Genomic DNA, 26,267 nt, shown 5'->3' with positions numbered 1-26,267 from the left:
AAGACAGTAAAAAATATTCCTTATACATACTTTTAGAAATCACTTAGTTTAACATTCATGTTATTTCAGTATTTTCAACATTCACATAAAAACAAACAGTAAAAAAAATAAAAAAGTACACATTGGGTGCCCGACCGGATCGATCTTAAATATCCCAAGAGGGAAGAAGAAGAGAGAGAAAAAAAAAAAACACCCCCTCCTCCTCTCCTTATGTGTTCAAAATTGTCCTTTTGTGATTTTATCTTGCCCATATTTACCACCCCTCCCACGTGACACCTCCTCCTAACTCCAACTTGTGATTTGTGTAAGGCGGGGATTCCCCTCCCTCCATCCCCACTCCCCTCCACCAAAAAACCCAGACAAACCCCCTAAAGGACCCTAAAACAAGGGGTCCCCCATCTCCTCCCCCCACAAAAAAAAAAAAAAAACCCCAGGTAAACCCCCTAAAGGACCCTAAAACAAGGGGTCCCCCCATCTCCTCCCCCCACAAAAAAAAAAAAAAGGAAAGGGATCTTTTCCTTTTCTTTTCCTTCCTCCCCCCTCTCATCTTCCCTCCTTTATAGAAAAAAAATATAAGGGGTTATGAAGTATATGCATCCAACCTCCCTCCCCTAGACGCCCACTCCATCCCCCATAATTCCAAGATATATTGAGGATTTTCTAAAATCCATCCAGTTCCTCCAAGTCGCCTGGAATCTCATTTCGGCTCCCCGTTGAAGGTGTATTAATTCTTCCATAATCCTCAATCTATCTATTTCCCTAAACCAATCTCTTATCCCTGGTGTTTCCTTTACTTTCCAGTATCTCGGGATCAGTACTTTCGCTGCGTTTAGCAAAAATGGAGTTAATGCTCTTCTATATTTTTCCCTGGGGCCCTCGGCCGCGTGAAACAAACATTTCCAGGGATCCAGTTCTATTTCCTTCCCATCGATCTCTTTAATTAAGCCCACCACTTTTTCCCAATATAACTGGATTGCACTGCATTGCCACCATATATGGGCGTGAGTTCCCTCCCTCCCACATTCTCTCCAGCAAAGGGGTGATAAATCTTTGTTAATCTTATGCATTTTCGATGGAACATAATACCATCTAACCAATAATTTATAGTTCATTTCTTGGATCTTTGTATCTATTGAAGTGGAGTGGGTATAGTCTATAACTTTCCCTTTCAGTTTTTCTGGGATTGATTGATTCAATTCCCCTTCCCATCTCCCAAAAGCAGGTATCGCCTCATCCTTCATTAAAGATATTAAGGTCCTATATATCTTAGAGATCCCCTGTCTGCCCGCTCCTCCTCGGTCAATCAATTTCTCCCAAGGATTTAAATTGTCACCAGAGCGGAGAGGTTTTGGAAGGGACTCAACAAAATGTTGGAGTTGTCTGTATCTCCATCCATCCCATGGTGTTCTTCCATATTTCTCTCGTATCTCCTCTAATGAGCATAAGCTATTTACTTTTATCACATCCCTTAACCTTAATATGTCCCTATGAGTCCACTTCAGGAACATTTTGTTTTCTTTCCCCGGAGGAAAATAGTTATTTCCTAACAGGGGCATTAGAGGGCTATTATTATTTTGTCCTTCTGTACCTTTAAGTACCTCATCCCATGTTCTTAATGTTTCCATTGTAATCGGGGATATTCGGGTAATTGTGTATCTTGACGATATTTTGATTTTCTCCAACTCACTAGAAACACACCGAACACACGTCAGGAAGGTCCTCCTCATCCTCAGAGTGCACGGGCTCTACCTAAAAGGAGAGAAATGTGAGTTTGAAAGAGACACTATCCAATTCCTTGGGTTCATCATCACCACAGGGGCAATCTCAATGGACCCACAAAAGGTCAAAGCTATCCAAGAATGGCCAGCACCCACAGACAAAAGATCTGTTTAGCGATTTGTTGGCTTTGCCAACTTTTATCGCAGGTTTATTCAGGGATTCTCCACGATCATTTCCCCTATTACTCAACTAACCCGTCAGCAAGTTAAATTCCAGTGGTCTCAGCAAGCCCAGGAAGCTTTTGATGAACTACAGAGACTTTTCACATCAGCACCTATCCTCCGGCATCCCGACCCAAGTCTTTCTTATGTATAGGAGGTAGACGCCGCGGGCGATTCTTTCCCAAAGGAGTGGCCCGAAGGCTCTCCTTCACCCAGTCGCCTTCGCCTCCCGGAAACTCAGTCCTCCAGAGAGGAATTACGATGTCGGGGACCGAGAACTTCTCGCTATAAAATTTGCCCTGGAAGAGTGGAGGTATCTTTTGGAGGGTGCGTCTCAACCCATCATGATCTTCACAGACCACAGGAACCTGGAGTACCTCAGAGCTGCCAAACGCCTCAGACCCCGACAAGCACGCTGGGCCCTCTTTTTCTCCAGGTTTAATTTCCACATCACCTACCGCCCCGGTTCCAAAAATGGAAAAGCCGACACACTCTCCCGAATGTTTCCAGAAGCAGAAGAACCATCTGAACCTGCAACTATTCTGTCTCCACACAACTTCCTCCAAATCATCCAGCCAGACCTAGAATCAGCCATTAAACAAGCCACTGATCAAATTTCCGAAACTACAGCATCCTCCCTAGAAAAGAAACATGGTTTACTATGGGCACACAGCAAGATATTCATTCCTCCCTCTGTAAGGCTCCGGATTTTGCAGACCTTTCACGATCATAAGATGGCAGGACATTTTGGGGTCCAGAAGACTGCTGATTTGATCTATCGTTCCTTCTGGTGGCCGGGTTGGAGGAAGGATTGCAGGAACTATGTCCAGTCTTGTATTATCTGCCAACGAAATAAGGGGGCTAACACCAAAGCATGGGGACTTTTGAGATCCTTACCTGTTCCCGAACGTCCCTGGAGGGAGATCTCTATGGATTTTATTGTGGATCTGCCATCTTCAGACAAGTTTACCACGATCCTAGTAGTAGTAGTTCGCCTCTCGAAGATGGCACACTTCCTACCCATGTGTGGCACTCCCTCTGCTGCGGCTACAGCAAGTATTTTCATCAAGGAAGTCGGGAGGCTACATGGTGTCCCCTCCAATATCGTGTCTGATAGGGGAATTCAGTTCACCTCCAAATTTTGGAAGAATCTCTGAAAGGCACTGGAGATCAAGACCTCTCTATCTTCCGCATACCATCCGCAAAGCAATGGGCAAACAGAAAGGACGAATCAAACGTTAGAGCAATACCTCCGTTGCTTTTGCTCCTGCTCCCAAGACGATTGGTCTTCTCTCCTGCCCTGCGCGGAATTTGCCTATAATAACTCTGTACATTCCGCTACCAACCAAACTCCATTTTGGGCGAACTATGGCTACCACCCTTCTTTCTTGCCACATTCCGTCCCTGAAGTCTCCGCTCCTGCAGTCCAAGAACGGGTAAAGTCAATTCAGGACAATTTCCTACAGATTCAGGAGGCCATGAAGAAGGCTCAAAGAGACTATGAGGTGTACTACAATAGAGGAAGAAGGAGTTGCCCAAGTTTCAAGATCGGGGATAAGGTTTGGTTATCTTCTGCCAACCTGAGATTGCCATACCCGTCACGGAAGCTCTGTCCCAAGTTCATTGGCCCCTTCGAGATCAAAAGGGTGGTAAACCCAGTAGCTTTTGAACTGGCGCTACCTAGTTCATACAAAATTCACCCGGTATTCCATGCTTCCCTATTAAAACCAGTAATTCCAAGTTCTTTCACCGGAAGACAAGTGACACCACCTCCACCCGTCAAAGTCGAAGGTGAGGAAGAATTCGAGGTGGAAGCCATAACGGACTGTCGAAGAAGGGGAAGACAGACCCAATACCTGGTAAAATGGAAAGGGTATCCCCCTGAAGACAGTTCTTGGGAACCCTCCAGTAACATCCACGCTCCTCGCCTGATACGGGATTTTCACCGGAGACACCCCAAGCTACCAGTAAGATTGGGCATCCGGAGGCTGCCCCTTGGGGGGGGCACTGTCAGAGAATTACCAGACTTCAACGTCGGCACTTCCCCGTGCGCCTGCGGGGAAGAGCTGCACAACGACGCACGCATATGCGTGATACGATACAATATCGTACGCGCATGTGCACACCTATGCACACGACTATGGGCCTTACCTGATTGGCCTGACAGGCCTATAAAAGGCATCAATGTGCTCTGTGTCTTTGCTGGTTTGTCTCCTCAGCTCACCTGTGTTCCTGTTTCCTGTTCCTGTTGACCACTTCCTGTTGTGACCCGGATTGCTTGAAGACTACTCTGATTCTCTCCTGATCTGACCCCTGGCTTGTTAATCGGACTTCCTGCTTGTAGCCTTGCTGACTCCCGGACTGATACCTGTGTTTGACCCTCTGCCTGCCTCTGGAATATCCTCTGTTTTCTGCACTTAGCCTTGCTGGCTCACGGACTGTTACCTGTGTTTGACCCTCGGCCTGCCTCTGGAATATCCTTTGTCTCACGGACTGATACCTGTGTTTGACCATCGGCCTGCCTCTGGAATATCCTCTGTCTCACGGACTGATACCTGTGTTTGACCCTCGGCCTTCACTCCAGGTGTTAGAACCCCTGGCAGGCATTAACTTCTACCAGTTCCAAGATCATCTGCACGGGCATCTCTTCCTTCAGAAGACCTTCTGCATACTAGTCACCTGCTGGCAACCCGTGCCTCTTCGTGCCCTATACCCACTGTTCCACCCTCAGGGGTACTGTGCACCCAGCTGCAAGGGAAGCCGCTCTCAGCACTTCGGCTTTGGTGAGTACCTGACAGTCACACTAATGAGTCACATGACTCCGGGGAGAGAAAATGGCTAATTGGACCCAATTTTGACATTTTCACTTAGGGGTCTACTTTTGTTGCCAGCGGTTTAGACATAAATGGCTGTGTATTGAGTTATTTTGAGGGGACAGCAAATTTACACTGTTATACAATCTGTATACTCACTACTTTACATTGTAGAAAGTGTAATTTCTTCAGTGTTGTCACATGAAAAGATAGAATAAAATATTTACAAAAATGTGAGGAGTGTACTCACTTTTGTGAGATACTGTAAGTATATCTCAGCTCTCCTCTCCCCTGGACAGAAATGAGAAGTTAACCCATGCAGTGCAGGCAGAGCTCCACTGCATGGGAGAAAAGAAATTGCCTGCAGTTCAGCTTTATGTATGCATTCCTAATTTAAGAAAATACCTGGTCTAAGCCTTCTCCAAATCTTCACAATTTGTGATCCTACTTCTTATTAAAGGGTGGCAACATTCATTGTCCATGGTCACACTGTATGTACGAACATATCCATCCCCTCTTGCTTGTTCCTAAGATGGACTATTGGTTTTGTAGTTGTGTAGTATGCATAGAGCAGTGCATATGATCACGACTAACTTGCACTGCTTGTTCCAAATGAATGGAAATGGAAGAAAAGGAAAGGTTCAGGAGCTTGGGGATGAGGCTGAAAAACATAGTAAAAAACAATTAATGAGAAATACTGTCGACTACAAGACTATTAAATTGCAGATGTGTATGGATTATTTTTGGAGAATAAGAATATCATTTAGTGTCACTTTAAACCATGCCCAAAATTCAATAAACATTCAACATGCCAACTAATCTCCCTGGCATGTGTAGCAGGCAGCAGGTCTCAGACTCCCTAGACTAAGTGCCCCTGTTTCTTAAGTTCCAAAATTGGGAGGTACTGTATGTCAGGTCCATGAGATGGTAGTAGGCAGTGTTTTCCAGCTAGATCATTACTAGGGACGAGCTTAGGCATGTTCAGATCTTAGTCTGGACCAATCTGGACAAGCCCCCCAGGAAGCTGTCACTGTGCTGGGCCAAACATCTGCAATGGGGCATTCTCCACCCCACAGCTTCATGTGTACAATAAGGGTGTATAATTGCGGCTATTAGCTGGGGAATGCCTTTGCCATTTATGATTAGACCAGAATAGTGAGAGCTTCCTGGTGGGCTCATTCAGGTTGATTCAGACTAGGATCCAGACACCCCTGATTTCATCCCTATTATGACTAGGGATGATCAAATTTAGTCACCCCGCTAATGAATATTATAGGGTCATCACATTACATCTGCGTCTCCAAAAAAACAGGGTAAACTTTTTCAACTCATTCCCTGATTTTACACTAACGTCCCAAGGATATGCTGGAATAATATGTACTCCCTACAATGCATACTTGTAATTTAAACACCCTTTTCCTTCCTTGCATAGGCAACAAAAGAAAAAGTTCACATAACTGTGCAGATTATATAGGCTATGCATTGTGGAATAATTGAACCTGCACCTCCCCGCTGTTACCTGGATTACCAAGCTTGTGTTGTGTCTCTGGAGAAAAAGACATCAGTTGAGACAGAAGAAAAAAACAACACCTGAATGACCTTCTAGTCTTTTTGTTCCCTACACAAAAGCTGATGGAAGATGAATTGGCAGGTAAATTCAAGCATTCATTAGAGCTATTAAGACCTTTTACAAATTAACATAAACCTCCCTACTATATGGCAGATTGCGTGTTTACTTTGCCTTTCAGCTATATGGATAATTTAACTATTCACCCTTTACAATTTTAGTGTTTGAAGTGGATAAGTGTTTTTGCACTCTGCATTTTTATTCGATTGAATATGTGATCGTGTATTTCTAAGCTGGTCTGAAGAAGCAATCATCTGCACAGCAGAGGTTTCTATGCGAACTACCTTACCCCCACCCCCTATGGTGCACTTGTACAGAGATATCCCGATTCATCTGCATGCAGAAACGACATAGCTCATTAGGGGGCAGACAACCGTCTCAATTCTATAAATAATTAATTCTCTTTTGGGCCTCATAGGTTTTCATGCTTCTGACCTTGGTTGCATATGCAGGTACAGTCCAACCTCTCTCCAACCTCTCTCTGATACCTTAGTCACATGGCCCTACTTCAAACACAATCGCTTGGTTGAATGTTCAACATTTAAGAATAGGGGAATGAGTGGAGATAGGCATTGCCCATGTCACCTATAACTGGAAGAAGTGATTAGGAATATCTAACAATGCCCAGACCATGTTCCTCCCAAGAGGGGTTGATCATCGGATGTCTACCTGTTTGCATAAACAGTAAATTGTTTCATCACATGTGTATGGGCAACTTTAGAATGGATGGACTGAGAGAACAAATGGAACGCATTATGATATTAACATAAATTGATGTATGTACTCTATAACAACTGCAATAATATCTAATCATTAGCCCAAACATAATGTAAATATCTTAAATCTGAACTCAAAGCAGATCTAAAAGACCCACATCAATGCAGCTCTGTATTCATAATATATCACTTAAAGATGAATTCCAGGTATGGCATTTTTTTTATAAAGCTACATTGGTCCAGCTTTGACCAATGTAATTACAATATCTCACAAAAGTGAGTACACCCCTCACATTTTCTTAAATATTTTATTATATCTTTTCATGTGGCAACACTGAAGAAATAACACTTTGCTACAATGTAAAGTAGTGTACAGCTTGTATAACAGTGTCAATTTTCTGTCCCTTCAAAATAACTCACACAGCTATTAATGTCTAAACCGCTGGCAACAAAAGTGAGTACAACCCTAAGTGAAAATGTGTAAATTGGGCCCAAAGTGTCAATATTTTGTGTGGCTACCATTATTTTCCAGCACTGCCTTAACCGTCTTGGGCATGGAGTTCACCAGAGCTTTACAGGTTGTCCCTGAAGTCCTCTTCTACTCCTCCATGATGACATCATGGAGCTGGTGGATGTTGGAGACCTTGCACTCCTCCACCTTCCATTTGAGGATGCCCCACAGATGCTCAATAGGGTTTAGGTCTGCAGGTCATCACCCTTACTGTCAGCTTCTTTAGCAAGGTAGTGGTCGTTTTGGAGGTGTATTGGGGTCATTATCATGTTGGAATACTGCCCTGTGGCCCAGTCTCTGAAGGGAGGGGATCATGCTCTGCTTCAGTATGTGTCAGTACATGTTGGCATTCATGGTTCCCTGAATGAACTGTAGCTCCCAAGTTCAGGCAGCACTCATGCAGCCCCAGACCATGACACCCCCACCACCATGCTTGACTGTAGGCAAGACACACTTGTCTTTGTACTCCCCACCTGGTTGCCACCACACATGTTTAACACCATCTGAACCAAATATGTTTATCTTGGTCTCATCAGACCACAGGACATGGTTCCAGTAATCCATGCCCCTAGTCTGCTTGTCTTCAGCAAACTGTTTGCGGGCTTTATTGTGCAGCATCTTTAGAAGAGGCTTCCTTGTGGGATGACAGCCATGCAGACCAATTTGATGCAGTATTGTCTGAGCACTGACAGGCTGACCCCCTCACCTTCAACCTCTGCAGCAATGTTGACTACGTCTGTTTCACAAAGACAACCTCTGGATATCACACGCTGAGCATGTACACTTAACTACTTTGGTCAACCATGACGAGGCCTGTTCTGAGTGGAACCTGTCCTGTTAAACCACTGCATGGTCTTGGCCACCATGCTGCAGCTCAGTTTCAGGGTCTTGTCAATCTTCTTATAGCCTAGACCATCTTTATGTAGAGCAACAATAATTTTTTTCAGATCCTCAGAGAGTTCTTTGCCATGAGGTTCCATGTGGAACTTCCAGTGACCAGTATGAGAGAGTGAGTGCGATAACACCAAATTTAACACACCTGCTCCCCATTAGGGATGAGCTTCGTGTTCGAGTCGAACGTACGTTCGACTCGAACATTGGCCGTTCGGCCGTTCGGCGAATTCCGAACGTTTTGGCCGTTCGCGTCAAAATTCGAGTGACGCGCGCGCGGACCACAATGCACTGCGTTGGCGCAGTGCATTGCTGCCCGATGATTGGCCAAGCATGCACTGTGACCCCGCATGCTTGGCCAATCACAGTGCCGGCAGCGAGGAGAGCCATGATTGGCCACAGGCATCCTGCCTGTGGCCAATCATAGCTCAGGCTGTGTAGTGCACGCCCCACACTATATAAGGCCGCCTTTAAGGCGGCCTCCTGTAGTGTGTTACTTTGCATCGGAAGCAGTGGGTGTTCTGTGTACCTTCAACACAGTACACACCAATCGTTTTTGGCTGATTTCCTATCTTGCTGCTGTGTAGTGGTTGTTGTCTGTGCCCTGACTGCAGTATACACCACTATATTCACCTCACCTATATAGCTAGTGATCTAGCTTTAACCACTTAACAACTGCCCATTGCCGATTAACGGCTTCAGGGCGGTTGTTTAACTCAGAGAGGCCGTTAATTAACGGCCTCCCAGAATTCTGCTCTCGCGTGCCCCGAGGTGTGCGCACTCGAGAGCATCCGTGACCGCCGGGTCCATAGGACCCGGCGCATCATGGTAAACGGCCGCTCATAGCGGCCGTTTACCACGTGATTGCTCCGTCAAATGACGGAGTGATCACTTGGAAACAAACCGGCGTCATGTTATGACGCCTGTTCCTACCTCCCCTTTCTGTACCGATCGGTACAGCGGAGGGGAAAGAGATCGGTGTCAGCAGCGATGTGGGCTGCATCTGCAGTGCCCACATCGCTGCTCACCGAATTTAACCCCTCAATTCCCTGCCAATACTCTGCAATACCAGTGCATACTCTGCAGTAAAAGAATAAAGATAGTAGGTTGCGCTATGGAACTTATGTAGAAAATATAGGGTAGATAAAAAATATATAGGGGAAGGAAAAAATAGGTAAGAGCTGCCTCTATTACTATCCACCTGGTAGGGTGGAGAATGTTAGATGGGGGGTACTATGAATAGATTTGGCGCTATACCTATATATGAAAATATATGTTGCCAAAAACTTAATAGTGTGCTAAATTAAAAGTGTTATATCAACCTGGTGTGTAAGTGCCAATGTGCAATAAATAATTCTAGTATTGAAATAAAAATATAAATATATAACTATAAGCGAAAAAGTTCAAAATGTGTGTGTATAGAATATTTGTCGCGTTGGTAAGTATTTGCCAGCGTGCTGGCTATAAAAGGTAAAATTAGCTTGGGTGCAATAGAAAACCTGAAATAGTGATCACTTCTTAAACTCTAGAACATATAAATACCTTAAACTTGTGAACTGCTTAATATATTAGTGATCAATTAGATAAAAATTATACAAATAAAATATGAACCACAAAAAAAAAAAAAAAAATATAACCCAGTAATTGGATTTAGAGTGCACAGATGTGACAATAAGGTCTATGCATGCAGTAATAAAATGTACAATAAATATGTGATAGATATCAATACATCAAGTGAAACATGCCAAATATTGGGACTGAAAAAATAAAAATAAAAATTGTTTTTCAAAAAATATAAAAATAAAAATGAAAATAAAAATAAAAATAAAAATAAAAATAAAAATAAAATAAAAAAATATAAATAAAAATTAAATATTTGTCCCAGAAAATGTATACAAAGAAAAAGTCTAAAAATATAAAAATATGAAAGATAAAAAGTAAACAAGCAAGAAGTCTCTAGTGCAGTACAATTAATGGGGGATTTCCCGTGGATAAAGGAAGGGATGTGATGGATCCAAACTATTCTTCATGCATTGTGGACACTTCTAGGTTGTACTCTCACCAGAAAAATAACCCCATCCGGGGTGGATCAGCCTCCACAGTATGAGCTACTGTGTCGCTCTCTGGCTTGCTTCAAATGGGCTGCTGAGGATCCCTCGTTATTTCCAGGTGGAGTGTGCCACAGTATATATATATTAAAAGAGAGGACCATCCATAGTGTGATACCGTATAAATCAATTTATTTAAGAAGATACTTAAAACTACTCACACTTTTGGTAGAAGTAATGGCATAAATGGATACAGTATAAAGGATGCAATGTGAAAGGTATGGAAGCTGCTGGGAACGTTCCGTTCGGCTTCCCCGCCGTCTGTAATGGAAGTGTGTATTCGATAGGCCACGCCCTACGCGTTTCGTCACTGGGACGTCATTCGGAGCGGCCATCTTTACACACCTCACGCTCTATATAGGACACAATGCACCTATCGCGCATGCGCGGACAACCGCCGCCATTTTCGACAAATATTCTATACACACACATTTTGAACTTTTTCGCTTATAGTTATATATTTATATTTTTATTTCAATACTAGAATTATTTATTGCACATTGGCACTTACACACCAGGTTGATATAACACTTTTAATTTAGCACACTATTAAGTTTTTGGCAACATATATTTTCATATATAGGTATAGCGCCAAATCTATTCATAGTACCCCCCATACTCTGCAGTACCCTGCCATTACTCTGCAGTACCCCGCCATTACTCTGCAGTACCCCGCCATTACTCTGCAGTACCCCGCCATTACTCTGCAGTGCAGTACCCCGCCATTACTCTGCAGTGCAGTACCCCGCCATTACTCTGCAGTGCAGTACCCCGCCATTACTCTGCAGTGCAGTACCCTGCCATTACTCTGTAGTACCCCGCCATTACTCTGCAGTGCAGTACCCCGCCATTACTCTGCAGTGCAGTACCCTGCCATTACTCTGCAGTGCAGTACCCCGCCATTACTCTGCAGTACCCCGCCATTACTCTGCAGTGCAGTACCCCGCCATTACTCTGCAGTGCAGTACCCTGCCATTACTCTGCAGTGCAGTACCCTGCCATTACTCTGCAGTGCAGTACCCTGCCATTACTCTGTAGTACCCCGCCATTACTCTGCAGTGCAGTACCCCGCCATTACTCTGCAGTGCAGTACCCCGCCATTACTCTGCAGTGCAGTACCCTGGCATTACTCTGCAGTGCAGTACCCTGCCATTACTCTGTAGTACCCCGCCATTACTCTGCAGTGCAGTACCCCGCCATTACTCTGCAGTGCAGTACCCTGCCATTACTCTGCAGTGCAGTACCCCGCCATTACTCTGCAGTACCCCGCCATTACTCTGCAGTGCAGTACCCCGCCATTACTCTGCAGTGCAGTACCCTGCCATTACTCTGCAGTGCAGTACCCTGCCATTACTCTGCAGTGCAGTACCCTGCCATTACTCTGTAGTACCCTGCCATTACTCTGCAGTGCAGTACCCCGCCATTACTCTGCAGTGCAGTACCCCGCCATTACTCTGCAGTGCAGTACCCTGCCATTACTCTGCAGTGCAGTACCCTGCCATTACTCTGTAGTACCCCGCCATTACTCTGCAGTGCAGTACCCCGCCATTACTCTGCAGTGCAGTACCCTGCCATTACTCTGCAGTGCAGTACCCCGCCATTACTCTGCAGTACCCCGCAGTGCAGTACCCCGCCATTACTCTGCAGTGCAGTACCCCGCCATTACTCTGCAGTGCAGTACCCCGCCATTACTCTGCAGTGCAGTACCCTGCTATTACTCTGTAGTACCCCGCCAATACCCCGCCAATACTCTGTAATACCCTGCCATAAATTGCCATACCCAGCCATACTCAGAGATACCCAGCCATACTCGGTGATACCCTGAAATACCCAGCCATAGACGCCCCCCACCCCTCACCGCCCTCCGGTGCTTCTACCAACTCGCCAGTACGATCAAAGCCAGAATCTTTTTTTTATTTTTTATTTCAGGCTTCCCAGCCTAGAGGTGAGATGTGGGGTCATATTGACCCCCCAGATTTCACTGTAAAGAGGACCTGTCACCCCATATTCCTATTACAAGGGATGTTTACATTTCTTGTAATAGGAATAAAAGTGATCAAAAATATATTTTTGGGAAAAAAAATGTCAAACTAAAATAAATAAAGTAAAATGAACAATAAAAAAATAAAATAAAAATTAAAGCGCCCATGTCCCCATGTGCTCGCATGTGCCACACATGTGAGGTATCGCCGAGAATGTTAGAGCGAGAGCAATAATTCTAGTCCTAGACCTCCTCTGCAACTCAAAACATGTAACCAGTAAAAAAATATTTAAAGCGTCGCCTATGGGGATTTTTTAAGTAGCGACGTTTGGCGCCATTCCACGGGCATGTGCAATTTTGAAGAGTGACATGTTTGATATCTATTTACTCAGCATAACTTCATCTTTCACTTTATGCAAACATTGGGCTAACAAGTGGTTAATAATAGAGCTTGCAGTCAGTAGTGTTAGGAGTGCGTGCTGTCTGCGTGCTCTGTACCCAGTACATACCGCTATAATATAGGGCAGGCCCCTACTTTCAAACATCCAACTTACAAACATCTCCTACTTGCAAACGCAAGGAGACAGCAGCAAGTGAGATGAAAAAAGATGGACGACAAAACAAATTATACAGGGGTGATAACCCTTCCCTATGTTTTCCAAAAAGCTTAAAGATAGTTTTTTTGACTGGAGCTACACTTTAAAAATGTACCGGTTGAAAATGACAAACAGATTCAACTTAACACAACAAACCTACACAGTCCCTGTCTTGTTTGCACCGCCTGTATACTGCTGTTCTGAGTATATAAGGCCTGGGGGCCACACGCATTTCCTTTTTTTAATATGGGTACGGGGTTCCCCTTAATATGCGTACAAGACCCAAATAGGCTGGTAATGGGCAGGGAGGGCTACCCATGCCATGTTTCTCAATGATTTTCAACCATATTGCAGGAACCAGATATAACATTAAAACCGCAAGCAGTTTTAAATGGTGTTATTTCCGTTTAATGTCATTTTGTGCAGGGACTGTTCTAAACACGGGAAACACGTGGCACTTCACAGGCATACTACAGACACCCCGCAGGCACCATATTTAAAGGAATATTTCACTTTTTTTTTCACTTTAATCGTCATTAAAATCAGTGCTCCCGCCAAAACGGTAGTTTTTAAAACTTTTTTTTGCAGTGACCCATGTCCCCTGAGGCAGGAGGCAGGTCGCCAAACCCTTTTTAGGACACTATCTTGCATATTAGCCGTTAAAATGAGCACTTTCCAATTCGAACGTTCGAGTCCCATAGACTTCAATGGGGTTCTAACGTTCGTACCGAACGCGGGGGTCGTTCGCAAGTTCTGGTGCGAACCGAACCGGGGGGTGTTCGGCTCATCCCTACTCCCCATTCACACCAGAGACCTTGTAACACTAACTAGTCACATGACACTGGGGAGAGAAATTGGCTAATTGGGCCCAATTTGAACATTTTCACTTATGGCTGTACTCACTTTTGTTGCCAGCGGTTTATACATTAATAGCTGTGTGTTGTGTTATTTTGAGGGGACAGCAAATTTACACTGTTATACAAGTTGTACACACACTACTTTACATTGTAGCAAAGTGTAATTTCTTCACTTTTGTGAGATATTGTATATATTTATATTCATGGTCGGAGCCCTCCGCTCCAAGAGATATGAAAGAACACATAAACACGTCACAAGACTAACAACATAAAATAGACCTGAAGTGTGCCCTTGGTCTGCTGTAAGGTAAGCCCTGGTGAGCTGGGCGGTGAGCCCTGGTCTGCTGGGCGATATGCCAAGAGAAGGCCGCAAAAGACTTGGTTAGGGAGGTAATTATTGATTTATGTACAACAAGACACTACAGGGCAAAGTTGCTGAAGGCTCATGACATTTCCACTTGTGGATTGGGGATGTATCGAGTAAAGCAGGTGGATTCCCACCTGCCCATCTTTTGATCGCGTGGTCTGGGACCCTGTTTCGTGAGGCTGCTGATGCTGCTCCAATGCGAAAGAATGTCCAAGAAAATGGCCAGGGTCCAGGCCCAATTTGCTCAAAAGGAACCTGACGTGACTAATGAACCGGTTGCTGCCTGGGGTACTAATCGGGAACGGTAGTAATGGCCTGTCCTGCGAGGGATCAAAAAGGTGAGCCAAAAATTGATCTAGAATGTACACGGGGCACCAGGCTTTGAGAGTTTGGAAAGGTTTGATGTCAACCCCTGGACCGGACTATTGTGTTTTGGACACCCTGAGGTGCAAGATGAAGTAAGTCTGATGGTGTGTGAGGTGGCGTCTACGTAACACTTTACAACTGGGACGGTGACTGAATTCACTGGGGCGTAAGAAGCTGTAGAAAGCCAGGTAGATGCCTGCTTGAACGACTAGGCTGAATTTAACCAAAGGGGAATGTGACAGGATGAAAGACACGTTTCGGAATAGGGCGCTGGTGATAGGTAGCCATTTGATACTGATTTGGGGTCTTGACCGTATGGGCGGCAAACAAGACGGTTTGTTAGGATCTCGTAAGGGGATGAAATACTGGATGTCAGCTGAGTAGAGTCTAAGGTATTGTGTGACAATGCCAACTGTGTGTGGCGGCATGATATGAAGGCCAGGATGTGATGGAGAACTCTTGGTATTGCTCTGGGGTTTAAGGCTAGTAACCTGACATAGAACCTCTAGGCTGTACGGTAGGCCTTCAGGGTGTTGTGGGATAATGAAAGATTAATAAGGCAGGTAGTGTCGTGAAAGTGTTGTTTGAATCCGAGGTTAGCTATGACTAGTGTGGGATAAGAGACATGGTCGGGTCAGTTCCAGGTTCCTGCAAAAATAATGAAGCAAAGTTAACGGGTAGTGCATCGGCCAGATTATTGCATTTGTCTGGGATGTAGACGCATAGGACATTAGATTGGTGCTGTGAGGATAGTGGCACCAGCCTGCGCAGGAAGGCCATGATGGTCAGCGACTAGGACCTCCTTTATTTATAATACTGGCTGTGGCTTGGTTGTCTGTGGCGAACGTCACTGTTTGTCCTGCCCAGTTGTTGAACCAGACTTGAGCTGCTGCCACAATGGGGTAGAGGTCGAATAAAGAGGAGGACTGACTGAACCCAGGAATCAAGAGGATTTATGATGGCCATGGCCCTATAAACCCAAGTTGGCCAAAAATTGAGGCAAGGACCTGTGGAGGCTGTGGTGTCGATGACTACCTGAGATGAAGAGAGAGATGCTGAGGGAATGAACATTGGCATGCCATTCCAATTTGTGAGAAATTCGACTCCCATGGGCAGATCCGCTATAGCTGGCACATCTTAATTTAAGGATTTAGTCAGGGTCTTGTACCTGGGAGAGAAACACTAAAAGGTGGGAGATAAAGGATCACCTTGAGTCTGGCTGCTGCCTTGGCTGAAAATGAGCGGTGATAGTCAAAGGATAGGCACCCTGCGTACTTGTGACCTGCTGCATGAAGATACGGGTCCAATTCTACCCTCCTGTTGGGGTTGCCCTGCATAGCAAATCTCTGACTGTCCCCATGGCCAGCACAAACTCTGTGACAGTGAGCTTGCGATTAAGTAAAGGGTCTCTGGCCTTCAGGATGACGGAGACGTCTCCCTACGAATATGACTTTGTTCTAGGCCAAGTTTGTACTGCTATGAGGAGGGATGCTAAGTTAACGTCATTGTCGTCCAAGATGTCCTCCTAGATGCCCTGCTAGGACAAGGTGTGCAGGGAAGACAGTGGTGCAGATGTTGGGTGTACATGTAAGTGAAGGTACGGGAATGACGGTGGTGACTGGAGCTGGTAGGGGCACGGCTGGGCGTACCTCCAGGGCTGTCACTCTGCTTGGACTTTGGCAACTGCTGTTGACAGTGTGGTCACCCAGGAGTGCAGCTGAGTAGTCGCAAAGAAGATAGACTGAAGTGGTGCCTGGAAGGGCTGCCACTGGCGGTGGAAACCGTAGCCTAAAAGCTTGGTTTCCTGGCTGCAGCAGGGTAGGATTTACTCCTGCGGCACCGTTCTGCTATGAGTTTATTTTTTTTATTTTTATTTTATTTTTATTTTATTTTTTATTTTTTTATATGTTTTTGTTTGTTTGTTTTTTTTGTTTTGTTTTTATTTAACGGTCCAAGCTCTTGTGAGACTGTAAACCGCCGCTTGCTGAGCCCGCAAAGGGTGATGGCAGGGCTGAGGCAAAGTCCTCGCTGTCTGCCTGCGACATGGCATCAGCTAAAAGCAACGGGGGGGGGTGTGTGTATGTTTGAGGTAGGTTGCGAAGGTAGGAGGGGATAGTTGAGTTTGGGTAGATAAGATGAAAGGCGGAAGGAAAACAAGAAGAAAAGGACAAGTAACGACAGCCATAGTGACAGTTGGTTTGCGTTCGAGCGCTGTTGAGTGTGACTTTAGAAAACTCAAAAGAATGTTTGACAACCGAGGTGAGCCAGGAGGTGACTGGCTAGGTAATCGATAGCTCGGGTGTCCGTCTGTGCTCGGCACAGACTAATAAACCAGAGCACCCCAGGGCGGACTGGGGTGGGTAGCTGAAGTCTGGCATACTAAGTAGGAATGTTGCGATCTGTAGTTAATTGACATGGGTTCAGTCTACTAACGCTTGCACTGCCAGCAAGTATGGAGATAGGCGACCTTGTCTGCGTATTGAAGGCTTGTGCTTCGAAAACAGAGTGAAGTGCACAGAAGTATGTGACAGTTGCTAACGCCTCAGGAGCAGGTCAAATTCTGTATGTGAAGTAAAAATATGTAGTGAAAGAGTGTTTAAGAGAAAGGGGGAATCCCATTGAACTACACACCTGACTTTATGCCCTAGTTGTGAGGTCGACTGGTTGGGGTCGAGAACTGAGTTGACCGGGAGCCTGTAGTAAGGTGACATGAGAATTTTGTTTTGACAAGGGGGATTGCAAAGAGCTGTTTGGGGCAAAGCTGGCCCCCTGGTGAAGATGCAAGCCCTCGACAATGGGTTTTTGTTTTGTTTTTTGTTTTGTTTTTTTAGATGAAAGAGTCCAAGCCTGGCATAGGATGGACCAACTGGCAACCTTACTGACCTGAAAGCGGAAAAGGGATAGAGAAAACGTATGAGTAGCCATGTTGCTACTGAAGACGTTGGCCGTTTTTAAGCCAAATGCAGAAAGACTTGCAGCGATTGCAAGAACGCAGCCTTGTTGAAAGGCAAAAGAAAATGTAATAGAGGAAATGTGATTATGTAGGAATGACCATGCGCAACACTGAGCAAATTGGTGGAGGGAATTGTGTATGATCATGCATGGATAGACTGAGAAAGTGAAACGTAAGTACGGCTGAATTCGTACTGTCGATGTGACTAGTTTGAACCGGACTATAGCTATGGAATAGTCTGTGAAAGATTTGACTCATTTGAGTCGGTGATGCAACAGGATTCGGCTCGGTTGTTAGAGTTGCGTTTGGCAAGAACTCGAATCGTTGCGCCGATGCTGCGACTAGACTCGAATCCTCCTTAGATGCGACTGAGAGGCTCGTATATGGGATCCGACCGTATCGCTGATGATATGGCTGGGTTCGGATTGATTGAATTGTAATGGGGGTTGAAGGGGCTTGTGATTGGCCGAGGATCCGAAACATAGAAGCAAAGTTGCGACTAGATTCGAATCGGCCGTAGATGCGAGGTGACTACGGGGCTCGTATGACAGATCTGACCGTATTGCCAATGATATGGCTGGGTTTGAATCGACTAAATGGTGATGGCGGTTGAAGGGGCTTGTGATTGCCGAGGATCCGAAACATAGAAGCGAAGTTGCGATTAGATTCGAATCGGCCGTAGATGTGAGGTGACTACAGGGCTCGTATGACAGATCTGACCATATTGCCGATGATATGGCTTGGTTTGAATCGACTAAATGGTGATAGCGGTTGAAGGGGCTTGTGATTGCCAAGGATCCGAAACATAGAAGTGAAGTGCGACTAGATTCGAATCGGCCGTAGATGCGAGGTGACTAAGGGGCTTCAATGTCGGATTTGACCGCATCGACCATGAAGTGAACGGCTCGAGTAAACCCGCGTTGGGTAGAAAGCATGAAATACATGAAAGATGACATATAAAGTCTTACGGTGGCGTAAGTGCGACTTTTGCAAAACGAACATGATAAACGAACATGATAACGTAACTATTCGAGTTTAGAGGAGCGGTAACAACAAAGTCCTACCTGCGACAGCGAGTGTGTAGCGGTCCGAGCGTGGGACAATCGATGAAGATATATGACCGATCTCGAAGGTACAACTACGTGGACACGCAGTGAGTTGGCAGAGTCAGCCTCTGCAATACATTTGACACGAATCAGCTTAAAAAATGTATGAGATGAATCTGATATAAATTGGCAGTAAGGAGTATCTGATACAAATTGGTTGTAGAGTGTATGCTTTTCCTTACTGTGAAACCAAACACCTATCAACTACCCATCCCCCCAGGCTAGTCAAGTGCAGGAAAGGCATCAGGTGGGTTTAATTACACCTCAATCAGCCACAGAAACCCATACAAACAATACCTGTTTATCTAAAAAAAGGATGAGATGGCAACCCCATGGACAGTGAATTTTATAACCAGTGAAGCCTATGGCGAGTGATATTGGAGAATGACCAACAGCGACTCGGAGGCTTGGATCTATGAATGAATCGTATGTTTGGTAGAAGGAATTTACAAATGTACTATGCCTGTGCCGAAAGATGTCGGGACATGAGTGTCAACAACTCAGAGGTAGGTTTGCGAAAGGGGTGCAGGATAGTAAGCATGATAAGCCGCAAGTTTGCACATGATATGAAAAGATTCGGATACTACTTATCTGCGACCATGAGCGGGAACCGCCGACAAAGACCACAAATGAAGAAGCCGAAGTGCACCTGCGATTGGACACACAGATAGTCGACCGTGAGGGAGCTGAGAAGAGTCGGCCCCTTGGTGTGCAGTACCTTGCACTGGAACCGACATAGACCGTTGTGGGTGGTCTGATTAAATACCCTCCAGGCTCCTCCCATAATTACAGGCCACCATACTGGCCCTCTTATTTATATATTTTATATATATATATATATATATATATATATATATATACACGCACGCGCGCGCGCACACACACACACACACACACACACACACACACATTACTTGGCCAATGCCGCTGGAGGCTTCACTGCTATTTCAGTGATCTCCATTTGTTTCCAGGTGCTCTCCTGCTTTATGAACACAGAAGGTTGGCCGCAGAGCGCGGGCGTCATTCAGAGAATTTTTTGCATTTTCTAAATAAATCCAAAGCATTATCTGCCTGGACAAAGTAGAAAGGAGGATGGTAATGGTGCTTTGCATTCATTGGGATTGTATGCGTCAACAGTAAAACTCAATGCAGTGCAATATAAATAAAATTAGATGACACTTCAACTTAAATGGCATGAAATGGCCATGGCACTTTATTGGTTTAACCACTTAACAACTGGCCCATAGCCAAATGATAGCTACAGGGCGGCTGCTTAACTCTGAGAGGACGTACTATGATGTCCTCCCAGAATTCCACTCTCGCATGTCCCCTGGGGCATGCACTCGAGAGCATCCATGACCGCCGGGTCCTGTGGATCACGGATCATGGTAAATGGCCGCTCATCGCAGAGCGATCACTTTTAAACAAACCGGCCTCATGTTATGACACCGTTCCTCCCTCCCCTCTCTGTATGATCGGTACAGTGAGAGGGGAGAGATCGGTGTCAGCAGCACTGTGGGTTGGATCTGCAGTGCCCACAGCACTGCTCACGGACAATTAACCCTGCAATGCCCTGCCAATTCTCTGCAATTCCCTGCCAATACTCTGCAATGCCCTGCCAATACTCTGCAATGCCCATCAATGCCCTGCCAATACTCTGCAATGCCCAGCAATGCCTTGCCAATACTCTGCAATGCTCAGCAATGCCCTGCCAATACTCTGCAATGCCCTGCCAATACTCTTCAATGCCCAGCCAATACTCTGCAATGCCCTGCCAATACTCTGCAATACCCAGTAATGCCCTGCCAATACTCTGCAACGCCCTTCCAATACTCTGCAATATCCAGAAATGCCCTGCCAATACTCTGCAATACCCAGCAATACTCTGCAATAGCCTGCAATACCCTGCCAATACTCTGCCATAAACTGCCAGCAATACTCGGTGATACCCTGCAATATCCAGCCATACTCTGCAATACCCAGCCATACTCGGTGATACCCTGCAATACCCAGCCATACCCGGTCATACTCTGCAATACCCAGCCATACTCGGCCATGCTCAGCCATCACTAATCTGCAAAATTTTATAACAGAAACGAAGAAAAATTCTTTTTTTTTTTACAGAATTTTCGGTCTTTTTTCTTTTATAGCACAAAAAATAAAAAACCCAGTGGTGATTAACCAACACCAAAAGAAAGCTCTATTTGTGTGAAAAAAGGACAACAATTTCATATGGGTAGTGTTGCATGACTGAGTAATTGTCATTCACAATGTGAGAGCACCGAAAGCTGAAAATTGGTCTGGTTATTAACGGGGTTTAAGTGCCCAGTGGTCAAGTGGTTAAATAAATAACAATACATTTAATAACTTTAAAACTGTATCAAGAACTTTATTAACTTAAATAATAATCAATTAAATAAAATATACCAATTGTTTAGTCATGAAGGTGTTGATTTGCTGGATAAGGGAGGTGAAGCGTTTATATAGAAGTCACATATAGAGATAGGATTGAACTGGGGTAAACTGGAGATAACAAATGGGTTGCAAGGTTTAACAATGATCCCACAATCCTGAGATCCACTGAAATGCTGATCTGGAACCAACAAATTAATGATTCATTTATTATTTGCTCCTTCCTCCCCTTACTGTTTTGTAAGAAGAAGCTCTCCAATGTAAGCACTGCACTGTTTACATTTGTGATCGGTCATCACAGTGATTACATGGTACAGAGCCACTCAAATAAGTTCTGTACACTGTGTCGGTGAACTGGGCCACCATCAGTTTCACAGCTATTAGCAGGCACTGCAGAAATAAGTGTTCACCACTTTGCCATTCAAAAACGTATGTTGTTACATAAGTGGCTAACAACATTTATTGTTAATTTAGGTAAGAAGTCAATTCACTAAAATGTTATGCTATAGTCTGATACATTGAGGCAGGAGATATACCTCTCTAGCTATTTCCTTTTTATTTATGTAGGGTAGCTGTGACTATGATGGAGCCCTTTGCTTTTTTTCTGTGATAATTCAAAGCTGTACCAAAAAAAAAAAAGACTATATATCGGGTAATATTTTGTCTGAGGATTTTGATGATTTTAATAATGCTCGAAAAACAAAATCAGTTACATAGGAAATAACACTTCTGCTGTTATTTTGTTTAAATTGAGGGACTTTTAGCTGAAGTAAAACATTTTAAAATATCTACTATGAAATAACAGCTGGGACACTCAGTGTTACTGATTTATTGCTTTTAGTATTGATTCAAGGATTTATTTTTAAAGTGTGTCCCCTATTACTGAAATACATTGATAAAGAAACGTTCTTAAGAAATGTGCACTGTTAAGTGCTTTACAACATAAACAAAGCTGTATTTGCCTACATATTATTGGAGTTTGGTGATATCTCTAGCAAATGTACTAAATATATATATAAATATATATATATAGAAAGAATTTATTTGGAACAAATATTTACTGCACCTATTGTAAGTTTGAGAGCTCATTGAGTTCTTCATAAATTAAAACCTTGTAAATCATTTGGCATACCTGAATGACAGGAAGACTTACTAGGGTTGATATACTCAGGGATTTGAAGGTTAAAACGACCGGTAAGGTCTTAAATTTACTGGTTGCCCATTTTATTTATATATTTAAGGCTAACTTGTCATGGGAACAGAAATAAAAGAATTTGAGGAGAAAGAAAACATTCAAACAGGGGTAGGCAACTTTGGAGGGTTGGAAACCTACCTGAAAAAGGATTCAGTACAGAGGTAATCTCGCAAGGCTCCATTAAAAATTACCATGCACCATCGGAAGGGCCGCCAGACCAAAGGATAAAAAAGTCCAAATTTGTTTAATGGTTTAAACTAAAACAACATCCAACAAGTTTTGGGGGTCAGAAAAAACAACCTTTATCAAGGCTTTAGTTAAAATAAGATAGGAGAAGAACCAGGAAACGGAAGGGTCTCAAAATAGGGCTTTTCTGTGTGAATCTATGTAGGGAAGCTAATTACTGGATCTGGAGAGTTACTTGCCAGCAGTTTCTCAGTGATCAAACAAGGTACTTTGTTTCACTAAAGCCCCTATGAAGGGAAACATTTTTCTTACCTCTGAAAAGCTTTGGCTGTTTTAGTTGAAGTCAATAAAATAGTTTGGACTCTTTTACCCTTTGGTCTGCAGCTCCTTCCATTAGTACGGGTAACCTGCTGGGTAGTTACTGTAGGGTAACCCTGTCTGTTGAACTCATGTCAGAGTCCCTCGTGGATGTTTTTTTCTCCATTAAGAATGAAGGAAGGTTTTAGGAGCTCAGGGGCCAGTAGTAAATAACACAGGGTTCAGGGAGCAATGGTAAGTAATGCAGTGTTTAGAGGTCAGTAGAAAGTAACAAAGGGTACAGGGCTCAGAAATAAGTAAGGCAGAGTTCAGGGGTTAGTAATAAGTAGGGGTTAGTAGTTAATAACCCAGAGGTTAATCATATGTGACACAGCATTCAAAGAACAGTAGTAAGTAGAGTGCAGCGGTCACTAGTAAGTAAAGTTAAGAGGTGGAGTAAGGTTAAAGTAAGTAACACACACACACACACACAAAAACACAAGAATAACCCCTTTCCAGTATGAACATCAACTCTCTAAGCTAAAATCACCCATAACGCTTATTCTTGCCTCATTATTATTATTTCACTAGACCACAGGGGCAGCAGTACCAGGCAGAGTGAAAGACGTTCTTCCAGGTCTGACTTCAGCTGAGTCATATGACTTGTCAGAGCCGAGGAGGAGCCTAGGACTACCTTTGGCTCTGCAAAAGCCTATTGCTGCTCTGATCTAAGGATTGAAAGGCAATAAGTGGGATCAGGAGCTGACATAGCAGGGAAGAGTTGTAGAGGTAGTATGTAACACAATGGCCAGGAGCTAGTAACTAGGGATGAGCCGAACACCCCCCGGTTCGGTTCGCACCAGAACTTGCGAACGACCCCCGCGTTCGGTACGAACGTTAGAACCCCATTGAAGTCTATGGGACTCGAACGTTCGAATTGGAAAGTGCTCATTTTAACGGCTAATATGCAAGATAGTGTCCTAAAAAGGGTTTGGCGACCTGCCTCCTGCCTCAGGGGACATGGGTCACTGCAAAAAAAAGTTTTAAAAACTACCGTTTTGGCGGGAGCACTGATTTTAATGACGATTAAAGTGAAAAAAAAAAGTGAAATATTCCTTTAAATATGGTGCCTGCGGGGTGTCTGTAGTATGCCTGTGAAGTGCCATGTGTTTCCCGTGTTTAGAACAGTCCCTGCACAAAATGACATTAAACGGAAATAACACCATTTAAAACTGCTTGCGGTTTTAATGTTATATCTGGTTCCTGCAATATGGTTGAAAATCATTGAGAAACATGGCATGGGTAGCCCTCCCTGCCCATTACCAGCCTATTTGGGTCTTGTACGCATATTAAGGGGAACCCCGTACCCATATTAAAAAAAGGAAATGCGTGTGGCCCCCAGGCCCTATATACTCAGAACAGCAGTATACAGGCGGTGCAAACAAGACAGGGACTGTGTAGGTTTGTTGTGTTAAGTTGAATCTGTTTGTCATTTTCAACCGGTACATTTTTAAAGTGTAGCTCCAGTCAAAAAAACTATCTTTAAGCTTTTTGGAAAACATAGGGAAGGGTTATCACCCCTGTATAATTTGTTTTGTCGTCCATCTTTTTTCATCTCACTTGCTGCTGTCTCCTTGCGTTTGCAAGTAGGAGATGTTTGTAAGTTGGATGTTTGAAAGTAGGGGCCTGCCCTATATTATAGCGGTATGTACTGGGTACAGAGCACGCAGACAGCACGCACTCCTAACACTACTGACTGCAAGCTCTATTATTAACCACTTGTTAGCCCAATGTTTGCATAAAGTGAAAGATGAAGTTATGCTGAGTAAATAGATATCAAACATGTCACTCTTCAAAATTGCACATGCCCGTGGAATGGCGCCAAACGTCGCTACTTAAAAAATCCCCATAGGCGACGCTTTAAATATTTTTTTACTGGTTACATGTTTTGAGTTGCAGAGGAGGTCTAGGACTAGAATTATTGCTCTCGCTCTAACATTCTCGGCGATACCTCACATGTGTGGCACATGCGAGCACATGGGGACATGGGCGCTTTAATTTTTATTTTATTTTTTTATTGTTCATTTTACTTTATTTATTTTAGTTTGACATTTTTTTTCCCAAAAATATATTTTTGATCACTTTTATTCCTATTACAAGAAATGTAAACATCCCTTGTAATAGGAATATGGGGTGACAGGTCCTCTTTACAGTGAAATCTGGGGGGTCAATATGACCCCACATCTCACCTCTAGGCTGGGAAGCCTGAAATAAAAAATAAAAAAAAGATTCTGGCTTTGATCGTACTGGCGAGTTGGTAGAAGCACCGGAGGGCGGTGAGGGGTGGGGGGCGTCTATGGCTGGGTATTTCAGGGTATCACCGAGTATGGCTGGGTATCTCTGAGTATGGCTGGGTATGGCAATTTATGGCAGGGTATTACAGAGTATTGGCGGGGTATTGGCGGGGTACTACAGAGTAATAGCAGGGTACTGCAGAGTATTGGGGGTACTGCAGAGTAATGGCGGGTACTGCAGAGTATTGGGGGGTACTGCAGAGTAATGGGGGTTACTGCAGAGTAATGGGGGGTACTGCAGAGTAATGGCAGGGTACTGCACTGCAGAGTAATGGCGGGGTACTGCACTGCAGAGTAATGGCAGGGTACTGCAGAGTAATGGCGAGGTACTGCAGAGTAATGGCAGGGTACTGCACTGCAGAGTAATGGCGGGGTACTGCACTGCAGAGTAATGGCGGGGTACTGCAGAGTAATGGCGGGGTACTGCAGAGTAATGGCAGGGTACTGCACTGCAGAGTAATGGCAGGGTACTGCACTGCAGAGTAATGGTGGGGTACTGCACTGCAGAGTAATGGCGGGGTACTGCAGAGTAATGGCGGGGTACTGCAGAGTAATGGCAGGGTACTGCAGAGTATGCACTGGTATTGCAGAGTATTGGCAGGGAATTGAGGGGTTAAATTCGGTGAGCAGCGATGTGGGCACTGCAGATGCAGCCCACATCGCTGCTGACACCGATCTCTTTCCCCTCCGCTGTACCGATCGGTACAGAAAGGGTAGGGAGGAACAGGCGTCATAACATGACGCCGGTTTGTTTCCAAGTGATCACTCCGTCATTTGACGGAGCAATCACGTGGTAAACGGCCGCTATGAGCGGCCGTTTACCGTGATGCGCCGGGTCCTATGGACCCGGCGGTCACGGATGCTCTCGAGTGCGCACACCTCGGGGCACGCGAGAGCAGAATTCTGGGAGGCCGTTAATTAACGGCCTCTCTGAGTTAAACAACCGCCCTGAAGCCGTTAATCGGCAATGGGCAGTTGTTAAGTGGTTAAA

At 44.5% G+C, this 26,267-nt stretch overlaps 1 protein-coding gene and 1 long non-coding RNA gene across 2 annotated transcripts in view; one reads left to right on the top strand and one right to left on the bottom strand.

Annotated features, from left to right (window-relative positions):
* Window positions 1–582: 582 nt before the first annotated feature.
* Window positions 583–26,267, bottom strand: part of LOC143930168 (uncharacterized) — a 140,410-nt gene continuing 114,725 nt past the window's right edge. The window contains exon 4 of the long non-coding RNA XR_013262723.1: window positions 583–5,414. This is a non-coding gene — a long non-coding RNA (uncharacterized LOC143930168). The remainder of the gene's footprint in view (window positions 5,415–26,267) is intronic.
* SLC16A12 (solute carrier family 16 member 12) overlaps window positions 6,307–26,267 on the top strand; it is a 176,594-nt gene continuing 156,633 nt past the window's right edge. The window contains exon 1 of the mRNA XM_077454195.1: window positions 6,307–6,404. The gene's annotated coding sequence lies outside the window, so the exon portion shown is untranslated. The remainder of the gene's footprint in view (window positions 6,405–26,267) is intronic.

The sequence above is a fragment of the Lithobates pipiens genome, unplaced genomic scaffold (genome assembly GCF_037356315.1).
Source record: "Lithobates pipiens isolate NorthernLeopardFrog02 unplaced genomic scaffold, aLitPip1_a1.2 Scaffold_25, whole genome shotgun sequence".
NCBI classification, from domain to species: Eukaryota; Metazoa; Chordata; class Amphibia; order Anura; family Ranidae; genus Lithobates; species Lithobates pipiens.
Note: the sequence above shows the minus strand (reverse complement) of the source record. Positions and strands in the feature narration are given on the sequence as shown.